Genomic DNA, 13,670 nt, shown 5'->3' with positions numbered 1-13,670 from the left:
TGGAAGGCAATAGTCAAATACCAAAATTACAAATCACATACTCTCTGATTTGATCATCTCACTCCTGGGGATGTGTCATGCAGATACACATAAATTTACCACAAATATGTATAATTATTTTTAATATAGCCATAAATTAGAAATGATCCAAGTATCCATCTGTAGACCATTACTTAATTAAAGTATGGTACTTCATAATGCCATATAATGAAACTGTAAAAAGAAATGCGGAATCTCTCGATAAACTGTGACATTTTTAATGATATCTTACTAAGATAAAAGAAAAAAAGTATGTGCAATACTCACTCGAAAGAAAATGAAATACTTAGGTATAAAGCTAACAAAACATACAGAATTTATATGTTATAACTTACAAAATGCTAGTGATAGAAAGAGGATCTAAGTAAATTAAGAGACATACCATGTTTATGGTTTGGAGATTCAACATAGTTAACATACAATTCTCCCCACATTGATCTGTAGATTTAACGCAATTGCTATCAAAATTGGAAGGTATTTCATAGACATACACAAGCTTATTCTAAAATGTATGTGGAGAAGCCAGGAACCTAAACAAGCTAAGACTATTTTGATAAAGCAGAATAAAGTGGGAGAAATTACTATACCTAAAGTTAAGTCTTACTATAAAGCTACAGTATTCAATTTTTACTATAAAGTATTCAGTAGTCAAGGCTTACTATAAAGGTACAGAACTGTAAAGCTACAGTACTCCAGCTACAGTAGTGGCAAAGGTGTTAATACATGTATCAACAAACAGACTAGAGACCCCAGACAGAAATACAGTCAACCGATTTTTAATAAAGGTACACAGTGCACAGCAAAGGAAACCATAAACAAGACCAAAAGACAACCCTCAGAATGGGAGAAAATATTTGCAAAGGAAGCAACTGACAAAGGATTTATCTCCAAAATTTACAAGCAGCTCATGCAGCTCAATAACAAAAAAACAACCCAATCCAAAAATGGGCAGAAGACCTAAATAGACATTTCTCCAAAGAAGATATACAGACTGCCAACAGACACATGAAAGAATGCTCAACATCATTAATCATTAGAGAAATGCAAATTAAAACTACAATGAGGTATCATCTCACACCAGTCAGCATGGCCATCATCAAAAAATCTAGAAACAATAAATGCTGGAGAGGGTGTGGAGAAAAGGGAACACTCTTGCACTGCTGGTGGGAATGTGAATTGGTACAGCCACTATGGAGAACAGTATGGAGGTTCCTTAAAAAACTACAAATAGAGCTACCATATGACCCAGCAATCCCACTACTGGGCATATACCCTGAGAAAACCATAATTCAAAAAGAGTCATGTACCAAAATGTTCATTGCAGCTCTATTTACAATAGCCCGGAGATGGAAACAACCTAAGTGCCCATCATCAGATGAATGGATAAAGAAGATGTGGCACATATATACAATGGAATATTACTCAGCCATAAAAAGAAACGAAATTGAGCTATTTGTAATGAGGTGGATAGACCTAGAGTCTGTCATACAGAGTGAAGTAAGTCAGAAAGAGAAAACCAAATACCGTATGCTAACACATATATATGGAATTTAAGAAAAAAAATGTTATGAAGAACCTAGGGGTAAGACAGGAATAAAGACACAGACCTACCAGAGAACGGACTTGAGGATATGGGGAGGGGGAAGGGTGAGCTGTGACAAAGCGAGAGAGAGGCATGGACATATATACACTACCAAACGTAAGGTAGATAGCTAGTGGGAAGCAGCCGCATAGCACAGGGAGATCAGCTCGGTGCTTTGTGACCGCCTGGAGGGGTGGGATAGGGAGGGTGGGAGGGAGGGAGATGCAAGAGGGAAGAGATATGGGAACATATGTATATGTATAACTGATTCACTTTGTTATAAAGCAGAAACTAACACACCATTGTAAAGCAATTATACCCCAATAAAGATGTTAAAAAAAAAAAAGGTACACAGTGATTCAATGGAGGAAAGATAGTATCTTCAACTAATGGTGTTTGAACAATTAGGCATCCATAGACAAAAAAAAAAAAAGAATCTCAGCCTAAAACTCACACTTTAAGCAAAAATTAACTCAGTTTGGGACGTGGGATTAAATATGAAACAATATAAAACTTTTAGAAAAAAAATGATCAGAAGAAAATATTTAAGATCTAGCAATAAAAGAGATTTTATCCTTGACACAAAAACCCAATCCATGAAAGAAAAAATTGATAAATTAGATCTAATCAGAATTTAAAACTTTTTGAAAGCCCATGTGAAGAGGGTCAAAAGACCCACCGCAGATTGGGAGAAAATATTTGCAAGCTATATATATCAGACAGATGTCTTATATCTAGAACATGTAAAAAATTCTTAATATTCGATAGTAAACTCCCCAAGTCCAAATATTAAATGGGCAAAGACACAAACAGACATGTCTTTGGAAATAACATACACATGGCAAATAATTACATGCTAACATCACTAGCCATAAAGAAAATTCAAATTAAAACCACAATGAGATATTACTACACATCTATCAGAGTAGCTAAAAGACACAGTGGTAACACCAAATGGTCGCACTCGTATGCTGTGGTGGGGAGGTGAAATGGTACATCCACTCTGGAAAACAGTTTGGCAGTTCCTCATAAACCTAAACATGCCTATGTCACTTCACCTAGCACTTTTACTCTTGGGTATTATCCCAGAGAAATGAAAACTTACGTTCACATAAATGTTCATAATGTTCATAAATGTTCATAGCAGCTTTACATTTGTAATAGCCAAAAGTTAGAAACAACCCAATGTCCTTCAATAGAAGAATGGTTAAACAAACCAAGGGACATCTTTATGGTGAAAACTAGAGCAGTCAGAAGGAACTAACTGTTGATACATGCAGCCACTTGGATGAATCTGAAGGTGATAATGCTGAGTGGAAAAGCCTGTCTCAAAAGGTATATATGTAAGTTTCTACGTATATAACATTTTCAAAATGAAATTTTAAAGATGGAGAACAGATTAATGATTGCCAGATTTCACTAATTTTACACAAATACATGTAAAACTGGTGAAATCTAAATATGCCCTGGAGATTGTACCAATGTCAATTTCCTGGCTTCAATATTGTGTTAAAGCTGTGCAACATGTTACCACTGGGTAAACTGGATGAATGGTACAAGGGACCATCCTATACATTTTTTGCTACTTTCAGTGCATCGGTAATCATTTATATATTTTTATATGAATACAAATACATTTCATATATTATTTTATATATATTTATCAAAATTGTTTCAAAATGGCAATGTGAAGAATTATGTGTATAATATGCTATTGTTTTGTGGAAAAGGGGAGAGGGGAAATAACATATATTTGTTTTTGCTTACGTATCCATAAAGGAACTACAGAAGTATACTAATGACAGTGATTACCTGAATGTTTGTAGGTTGGGGGAACTGTATCAAATAGGAGACAGGTGTAGAAAGACATATATATATATTTTTTTTTTTACATTTTGAACCATGTTAATCTCTTTTTTTTTTTTTTGTGGTACGCGGGCCTCTCACTGTTGTGGCCTCTCCCGTTGTGGAGCACAGGCTCCAGATGCACAGGCTCAGCGGCCATGGCTCACGGGGCCAGCCGCTCCGCGTCATGTGGGATCTTCCCGGACCGGGGCACGAACCCGTGTCCCCTGCATCGGTAGGCGGACTCTCAACGACTGTGCCACCAGGGAAGCCATATTTCTTATTTTAAAAAGTAAATAATTATTATTCTAGGCATAAAAATAATTATAATGACCATCATTCATAAAAGAACACAACACCAAAATATTTGAATGACATAACCTTGGATTTAGGTCAGGTATTCAAATTTAATTACTATTACTTTATTAAAATTTTACTTCATTATTATTACTCTTATTTCTGTGGATTTAAGGAAACTTGACCACTGGTCAGGGCTGGTCTTGGAAATAACACTCAGAAAACACTGCATTCATTCACACCAATGTCACCCAGGTGCCAAAATGAATCTCGTTTTGATTTGCAGTACTGTGCTTTCTATGCAAAGCATTGTTCTTTTGGACTTTAGAAACAGGAAAAACAAAGAGATCCTTTAAATAACCTCCACAAATTGAAATAGAATATGCCTCTCTGTGCCTCTCTGTGTTCCTTGGGAAATAGACTTATGTGGTACTAGTTGTACATTTCCCAAAAAAGAAAACAAAGAACAAGAGAAAAGCAAATTTCAAAACTCAAAAGAATTTTTGGAAACAGTCAAGAGCAAATGAGGGGCCTCAATAAAAAATGCACAGGCAGCCTCTAAGCACAATTTATTAATGCAGCATATAAAAGTAAAATGCCAGCCACCTCAGATACTAATGGAAATCAATAAATGTCAATGTGCATAGTGCTGCTATGATGGAAATCTCTGCTTTTTTATTTATCTGCTACAACAGAGAAAAGTGAAAGTTGGTAACTTAGGCCAATAAAATATTAAAGATAGTCTGAGGTTATTCACATTCAAAACTGCAATTACCTGCTAAGTTAAAGGGCCATTTTTCTAGGTATCGAAGCTTTATGTATCAAAGCTAATTTTATTTATTTAGCCACACCACAGGGCTTGAGGGGTCTTAGCTCCCTGACGAGGGATTGAACCCACGCCCTCCGCAGTGAAAGCGCAGCGTCTTAACCACTGGACCGCCAGGGAGTTCCCAAAGCTAATTTTAATATTAGCTGTCTATGCATTTACTTTTCTCATTGCTTCTTTCAATATACGTACAAAGCAGTGATCAGTTTAGCCAATATTTACAGGAGAAAGGAACAGACTTTAAGAAACTATGAAAGCAAATTTAAGAGCTCTAAATTCATGTTGTTGTTTTTTTTAAGTACACATGGGAACACACAAATGTGTTAGCAATTGGACGATCTATCATTATTGGGGAAAGGCAAATGTCTTGAATTTCAATGGCAGCAACCCAGTGAGGCCAGAGGGTCTACAGGAAGGGTGCTCTGAAGAGGGAACATGTCTGGGAACAGAGTCTCCCTCTGTACACACTTTCTTCCATTGAGACCACTGTCATCACTAGCATGTCTTCCAAGTTTGGGGACATTCAAAGCAAGTATTCAAAGAATGATAACAGCTGACCCCTCTGGCCTGGTCAATTTTCACCCATACCAGTTTGGCCCACGCTCTCACTCCTCTACCCTTTCTGCTCAAATGTCCCCTTATTAAAGAGGCCTCCCTTGGTACTCCTCACTAACAGAGCACACCACTGTGTATCACTCACAGTTTTCTTCCCAGCACTATCACCACTGCCTATTTTATATTTACTTGGTTATTGTCTCAGTCCCCCTCAGGAATGTCAGCTCCATAAGGACAGGGATTGGACAGTTTGATTCAATTCTATGTACCCAGTATCTGGAAAAGCAATAACTCAATAAGTCCTTCTACTTAAACCTCACAATGATTCTGTAAGTAAACGGATGCTAAAAATAACTGGGTTCCCTAAAGTTACCCATTTGATCAGGGGGAAATTTTATGACTCAAAGTCATATCTCTGAGTTCTAAATTCTATGTTTTTTCCAGCATATCACGCAGCTTCTCATTTTGATACTATGAATTACTTTAAATCTGGAAATTCTCATCAAGTCTTTGTGGAAATGGAGCATTGTGAAGAGTAAGTGTCCACCTAAAAAGAGCACGTACTTTTTAAATTAGTTTGTTATATAATTCCTCCTTCATGTGCACAAGCAAAAACCTTTTTCCAGAAACACAGAAAAATATTCAAGTATACTTATAATTAAGAATAATATGGAAACAAAAAAAAAGTGTCACTTTTCAGGATAAATTTAGATGCTAATGCAAGGACATTAATAAATCAATGAAACTAACTGCAACTATTTAACAATTTACTAAACATTTATAGAGTATCCTTTATAGGTCAGAACCTCTGCTAAGGCCATGGAGTTATAAAGATAAATAAATAATAATCCACGTCCTTAAAAGTGTTAAATCCACTTCAAGATATAGACACATAAGTAAAAATACAATATAATGGAATCAGAGGCTTTTGTAAGTTGGTAGGAGAGCAAAGGGAATCAGTAACCAGTTCTGCCTAGGAGCATCAAACAGAAGAACTGCAGTTTGAGCTGCATCTTGGAAGATAAGTAGACATTCCCAGGTCCAATAGCAAGAGGGAGTAGCAAATGGGAAATGATATGTGTATTTCAAGGACTAGGACATTTAATATGTCTGGGCGTCAGGTACATTGAGAAGGTACAGCTGGAGATGGGACTGTCAAAGAGCATAGCAATACCACCTAAATATCCTTAAGAAGATTCAGTGAGATGATGCATGTAAAACCATCAGCATAGTGCCTCACTGTGTACTGAATAATTGCTGGCACTTGGAATGGAATGGAGGAATCGAGATTTTTATATATCCACAATTCCAAAAGAAAAAATGTCTCTTGGTATAAAAATAAATCCACTGTTTATCAAATAAAATTCTTTATTGGGGTCCCCATGTGTTTAGAAATGGCAAGCATATTATTTACACAGAGCAGTATTCAAAACCAGGGAATCCAGATAGCCATCTTATCTGATGTTTTCAGCAAGAACCGATATACGTGACAGGGAGTTTTAAGAAGTAATGAAGCAATCCTGTATTTAGAACCAGCCGTGATATGGACTTCACTTGCTTGAATAACAGGCTGATTTTACAGAGAAGAGGGTGTGAGTTTGATTTCTTTTTTCATTACTCATGACTTCAATCCTTAGGGAAATGACAAGATAATTTAATTCCCAAACACTCATTTGGGAGTGTCAATGATAAATGATTGGAAATATTGCTGCTCCCATCACACGGCTTTTCTTATTGGTTCTCGCCTCCGTACTTCTTTCTTCTCTTCACTCAGCCCCAAGGAGCGAACTTGATATTGGAGCGATAAAGCTTGTCACAATAAACGTAATCTTCTGTCACAATCTTTCTCTTTTTCCCCTTTTCTATTGTTTCCCCCTAAAAAAATCTTCAGTTTGATCCTTGCATGGCAACTTCATACTTCTGTATGACTGAGGGACAACAGGAATTAATTTCACTGTGCCAGTCAGCACAAGAAAGTTGTAATTTTCCTTGTCACTGCATCTTACAACCTCCTAATGAGCAGCTCTAATGCTGGGCTATTGAATTACACAATAAACAAAAGTTTTCCATCATTTAACATTTGTTCAAAGACTCTGCTGCGGGTCCACGAGAGGAGAAAGAAGAGAAATGTGCACTTATCCAGTGAATTCAATCAATGCAAACTGCAAATTTAGTTATTCAGGCTATCAAAATCTGTTGTTGTTATTGTTATTGTATTAATGCCTAAATTATTTGAAAAAAATTATCCTAACCTTACATGAAAGCTTGGCCTTTGTGGACATAAATGTGCCTAACAAAAAAAAAAATGATTTTGTATTCTAATTGAAGAATTGTTTATTTTGCAAATGAGTAAAGGGAGATACTTGGGCTAGTTATGTTTGTCTGAAAGGATGTAAGGGCTTTATTACATAGAACAGGGATCAGAAACCTTTATCTTTTGGGCCAGACTGAGGTCTTATGCCCATAAAAGTCTACTGTCTCTACCTCTGGACCTATGAACTGCCAACCCACATGGCTGCAGCCAGGACTCCCACCAGGCTCTTCCTCACCACAATTCCCACTGAATAGCAGGGACTCAGTGGGAAGGACACAAGAGCCAGAACAATGCCTTCCTTCTGGGGGGCATGGCCTTCCCACCCTAGCTCCTGCCAAGCTTCCCTCCTGCTTTAGGCTTCCCTCCATACGACTCATTTAGTTCATCATAACCTCATCCCTTCAGAAAAATCTTCCTTCACCATCCTGTGCAAAAGTACAGTAGGCATTTCTAGAAGGAAAATGTGATCCCATGAAGGACCAGTGTATGGAAATTTGTATTTAAAACATTAATGACAATGGAAGTACAATTGTGCAGAAAGCATAGAAAATGAGGTTGCCCATTTAACTTTGCTTTCTGGTGCTGAGAGGTATTTGGCTCTTAAAGTACCATGACCTTAAATTGTGAACTTTCCTGTTGAAAATCTTCTTAGAATGTATTAGTGCACTTTTCATCCTGAGTAAGTAATATCACTTAGCCTTTTCTGACGATTCAGCATCTTGCAGTAGTTTGTTAAGAACAGATAGGCAGTTTCTCTTTTAAGGTAACACATTTTTCTTTCACTTGTACGCTTTTAACTAAAAGACTTTTACAAAACTATGTGGTTGAAAAATATTTTACTAAGCATTATCCTGCAAGGTGAAACATTCATTCATTCATTCTTCATGCATTCATTTACTGAGCACTTAAGTAGTTCCTACAAAGTGCAAAGCACTGTGCCAGGCTCTGGAATGCAATGGTGAAGAACACTAAAACCTTTAAGAAAGGAAGAATGTGCGGGCCAAGTTCACCTTATATTCTCTTAAGATACTGTTGAACACTCCCGAAAACCCATCTGTACACCTGCAGCATTACCATCCACACAGCATGTGGTAGAAAGACTGCAAACACAGCATAAATGCAAGACAAATACCTCCATCTGGAAGAATCCGAAAAGATTCTCAAAGGTGACCGGGACTTAAAGAATGAGGAAGAGGAGGGGTTTAGCATTTCAACCACATTTTTCAATAACCCTACATTTTCTTGCTCTCTGTTAACAATTATTCTTAACTTTCTGGGGATCCCCGTAAAGAATCTAATAAAAAATGTTAATATATTTGTATATCCATATACCTGTACACGCACACACACACGCACACACACAACCTCTTCTTTATCAATGGACACAGGTTGCTTCCATATCTTGACTGTTGTAAATAAGGCTGCAATGAACATAATGGTGAATATATCTTCTCAAATTAGTGTTTCTGTTTTCTTCAGAAAGATACCCAAAAGTGGAATTGCTGGATTGTATGGTAGTTTTACTTTTACTTTTTTCAGTAACCTCCATACTGTTTTCCATTGTGTCTGTACCAATTTACATTTCGATTAACGGTGCACAAGGGTACTCTTTTCTCCACACCTTTACCAATACTTGTTATTTCTTATCTTTTTGTTGTTAATCATCTGATGTCTTTTTGTGAGGTTGTAGTTCATTGTGACTTTGATTTGCATTTCCCTGATGATAAGTAATGTTGAGCATCTTTTCATGTGCCTGTTGGCCATCTGTATGTCTTCTTAGTAAGAATGTCTCTTCGGGTCCTCAGCCTTTTTTTTTTTTTTTTTCATCTTTATTGGAATACAATTGCTTTACAGTGGTGTGTTAGTTTCTGCTTTATAACAAAGTGAATCAGTTGTACATATGTTCCCCTATCTCTTCCCTCTTGCATCTCAGCCTGTTTTTTAACGGGGTTGTTTGATTTTTTTTTTTTTTCCGGTACGCGGGCCTCACTGTTGTGGCCTCTCCCGTTTGTGGAGCACAGGCTCCGGACGCGCAGGCTCAGAGGCCATGGCTCACGGGCCCAGCCACTCCGCGGCATGTGCGATCTTCCCGTACTGGGGCACAAACCTGTGTCCCCTGCATCGGCAGGTGGACTCTCAACCACTGTGCCACCAGGGAAGCCCCTGATTTTTTGATATTGAGTTGTAAGTGTTCTTTGTATATTTTGGATATTAATCCCTTATCAGATATATCACTTGTTAATATCTTCTTCCATTCAGTCAGTGGCCTTGTTGTTTTGTTGATAATTTCCTTTGCTGTGCAAATGTTTTTTAGTTAGGTGAAAACTATTTATGTATTTTTGTTTTTGTTTCCCTTACCAGAAGAGACATATCCAAAAAACTATTGCTAAGATAAATATCAAAGAGCATACTGCCAATGTTTTCTTCTAGGAGTTTTATGGATTTAGGTCTTACATTTTAGTTGTTAGTCCATTTATAGTTTATTTTTGCGTATAGTGTGAGAAAGTAGTCCAGTTTGATTCATTTGCATGTAGCTGCCTAGTTTTCCCAACATCATTTATATAAGAGCCTGTCTTTTCCCCATTGTGTATTCTTGCATTCTTTGCCATAGATTAATTGCCCATATATGTGTGGGTTTATTTCTGGTCTCTTTAATATGTTCCATTAATTTATGTGTTTGTTTTGTGCCAGCACCATACTGTTTTAATTACTGTAGCTTTGGAGTATAGTTTGAAATCAGGGAGCAGGGTGCCTCTAGTTTTGTTCTTCTTTCGCAAGATTGTTTGGCCATTCAGGATCTTTTGTGTTCCCATACAAATTTTAGAATTATTTGTTCTAGTTCTTTGAAAAAAGTCATTGGTATTATGATAGGGATTGTATTGAATCTGTAGATTGCCAATGCCCCTTTTTAATAATATTAATTCTTCTAATTCATGAGCATGGTATATGTTTCCATATGTTTGTGTCAATTTCAACTTGTTTTGACATCTTATGGTTTTCAAAGCACAGGTCTCTCACCTCCTTGGTTAAATTTACTCTTAGGTATTTTATTCTTTTGATGCAATTATAAGTGGGATTGTTTTCTTAATTTCTCTTTCTGCTAATTCATTGTTACTGTAAAGAAATATAACCAAAAATATATATATATAAAATCAATTTCTGTATATTAATTTTGTATCCTGAAACTTTACTGAAATATTGATTGTTTCTAATAGTTTTTTGTTGGTGCCTTTAAGATTTCTATATATAGTATCACGTCATCTGCAAACAGTGACATTTTATGTATTCCTTTCCAATTTGGATTTCTTACATTTTTTTTTTCTTGTTTGATTACTGTGGCTAGAATATCCAGTACTATGTTGAAAACAAGTGGTGAGAATGGGCAGCCTTTTCTTATTCCTGATCTTAGAGAAAATGCTTTCAGCTTTTCACCACTGAGCATGATGTTGGCTGTGGGTTAGTCATATGTGGCCTTTACTATATTGAGGTATGTTCCCTTACTACCCACTTTTTTGAGATTTTTATTATAAATGGATGTTGAATTCTGCCAAAAGCTTTTTCTGCATCTATTGAGATGATCATGAAATTTTTATCCTTCCTTTTGTTAATGTGGTGTACTGAATTGATTGATTTGTGGATATTGAATTATCCTTGGATCTCTGAGATAAATCCCACTTGATCATGGTGTATGAGCTTTTTCATGTGTTGTTAAATTTGGTTTGCTAATATTTTGTTGAGGATTTTTGCATTTATATTCATCAGTGATATTGGCCTGTATTTTTGTGTGTGTGTGTGGTGTCTTTATCTGGTTTCATTATCAGGGTGATGCTGGCCTTATAGAATGAGTTTGGAGGTGATTCTTCCTCTTCAATTTTCTGGAAAAGTTTGATAAGGATAAGTGTTAACTCTTCTTTAAATGTTTGACAGAATTTACCTGTGAAGCCCTCTGTTCCTGGACTTTTGTTTGTTAGGAGTTTTTTGATTACTGATTCAATGTCACTACTGGTAATCATTCTATTCATATTCTTTATTTCTTCTTAATTCAGTCTTGGGAGATTGTATGTTTCCAGGAATTCATCCATTTTTCTAGTTGCTCCAATTTGTAGGCATAGAATTGTTCGTAGTAGCATCTTTGATCCTTTGCATTTCTGTGGTGTCAGTTGTAACTTCTCTCTCATTTCTGACTTTATTTATTTGGGTCCTCTTTTTTTAATTAGTTGGTCTAAAGCTTTATTAATTTTGTTCATCTTTTCAAAGAACCACCTCTTAGTTTCATTGATCCTTTCTCCTGTTTATTTAGTCTCTTTATTTCTACTCTGATCAATATAATTTCCTTCCTTCTACTAACTTTGGGGTTTTTTTGTTCTTCCTTTTCTTGTTTTTTTAGGTGTAAGGTTAAGTCACTTATTTAAGATTTTTCTTATTTCCTGAGGTAGGCTTGTTTTGCTCTAATTTTCCTCTTTGAATTGCTTTTGCTAAATCCCATACATTTTGGAATGTTGTGTTTCCATTTTTATTTAACTCAAGGTATTTCTTTATTTTCTCTTTGACTTTTCAATGACCCCACTGGTTGCTTAGTAGCAAATTTTTTGATTCCACATGTTTGTTTTTTCCACTTTTTTTTGTAGTTGATATCTGGTCTTATGCACTTGCAGTCAGATAGGATGCTTGCTATGATTTCAGTCTTCTTAAATTTACTGAGATATGTTTTGTGGCCTATCATGTGATCTATCCCAGAGAATGCCCTATGTGCATTTGAAAAGAATGTGTATTCTGCTGCTTTGGAATGGAATGTTATATATATATATATATATATATATACACTCTATATATATTCCATCTGATCTAATGTGTCATTTAAGGCCAATATATCCTTATTGTATTTTTATCTGGATGATCTGTCCATTGATGTGTGTGAGAGTTAAAGTCTCTTACAATTATTCTGTTACTTTCAATTTCTCCCTTTATGTTTGTTAATATTTTCTTTATGTATTTATGTGCTTCTATGTTGGGTGCATATATATTTACAATTGTTATATTTTCTTGTTGGATTGATCCCTTTATCATTATGTGATGTCCTTCTTTGTCTCTTGTTACAGACTTTGTTTTAAAGTCTATTCTGGCCTTTTTGTTGTGCTGCCCACACTCATGGGCCACTCTCCAGTGGTGTCTGATCCCCATGTACTCCTCTCCTCCACACTGGCACTGACATGATGCTGTCCTGCAGCCTAGCCAGCACCTGCTTCTGCTAAGCACCATCGCCTTTGACATCATCTTGATGGCCAGCCACAGCTGGCTTAAGTCGGGTGACAATATCCACACGTTCTCACTGTGATGGTGATATTTCCACAAGGGTGGCTACAGCAGGTCTTACAAGGATGGCTGCCAGATCGTCATGATGTACGTGTGGGGAAGGGGAGCTGCCACCAAGCCCTTCTGCAGCTTTATCATCCTGGTGATCTGTTTCATCCTCTCCTTCTTTGCCCTCTGTGGATCCCAAATGCTTGTCCTTCTGAGACTGAATGGTGGCTTCCTGGCCCTGGCCGCTGTGTTCCAGATCATCTCCCTTGTAATTTACCACGTGAAGTACACCTAGACTTTCAACCTCATACCAACCCTCCTGTCACTACCTCTATAACTGGGCCTAAGTCTTCAGATGGGCAGCCACAATCATCCTGATGGATAATTTCCCAACTATGAAGATGGCCTTCAGGGAAATGCCAAGCCCAGGTATTTGTACACATCCACCTAAGTTGGGAAATGAGCAGAAGAAAATCACTGCTACTGAGATGGACTACAAAGAAACTGTTTTCCTCAGAATAATTTGAACTTATTTTTATGGCAATGTTCATAGAGTTAAACTAGGCAAAGTGCTAAAATAATTTGGGAGAAAATGTTTCTTAAATGGTGTTATAGTTTTATATTCATATTTTACATGTGTCTTGTAGAGTTAAACAAGACTTACTCTTTTAACTAATTATCTATAAGATGCCAATATTTTCTTATAACTGTCTATACCATTTATACTGCATTTGTAAAAGAATGTGAATATTAGACATACCACTTTATAAGGTAAAAATAAGAAGGCTTCAGCAATTTGAGTAACCTAATCAAGTTTTTGTTTTTCCCGGATGGAATGGACTAGGTCTATTAAGCACTAAGGAAAAGAGGGAGATATTAGGAAAAAATTGTTACTGACCCAATATTCTAAA

The 13,670-nt window shown here is 36.5% G+C and overlaps 1 pseudogene; it reads left to right on the top strand.

Moving 5' to 3' along the window:
- Window positions 1–3,145: 3,145 nt before the first annotated feature.
- On the top strand, window positions 3,146–13,210 carry LOC137204903 (p53 apoptosis effector related to PMP-22 pseudogene; annotated as a pseudogene).
- The last annotated feature ends 460 nt before the right edge of the window (window positions 13,211–13,670 follow it).

Source organism: Pseudorca crassidens, chromosome 13, assembly GCF_039906515.1.
Source record: "Pseudorca crassidens isolate mPseCra1 chromosome 13, mPseCra1.hap1, whole genome shotgun sequence".
In the NCBI taxonomy this organism is placed as follows: Eukaryota; Metazoa; Chordata; class Mammalia; order Artiodactyla; family Delphinidae; genus Pseudorca; species Pseudorca crassidens.
Note: the sequence above shows the minus strand (reverse complement) of the source record. Positions and strands in the feature narration are given on the sequence as shown.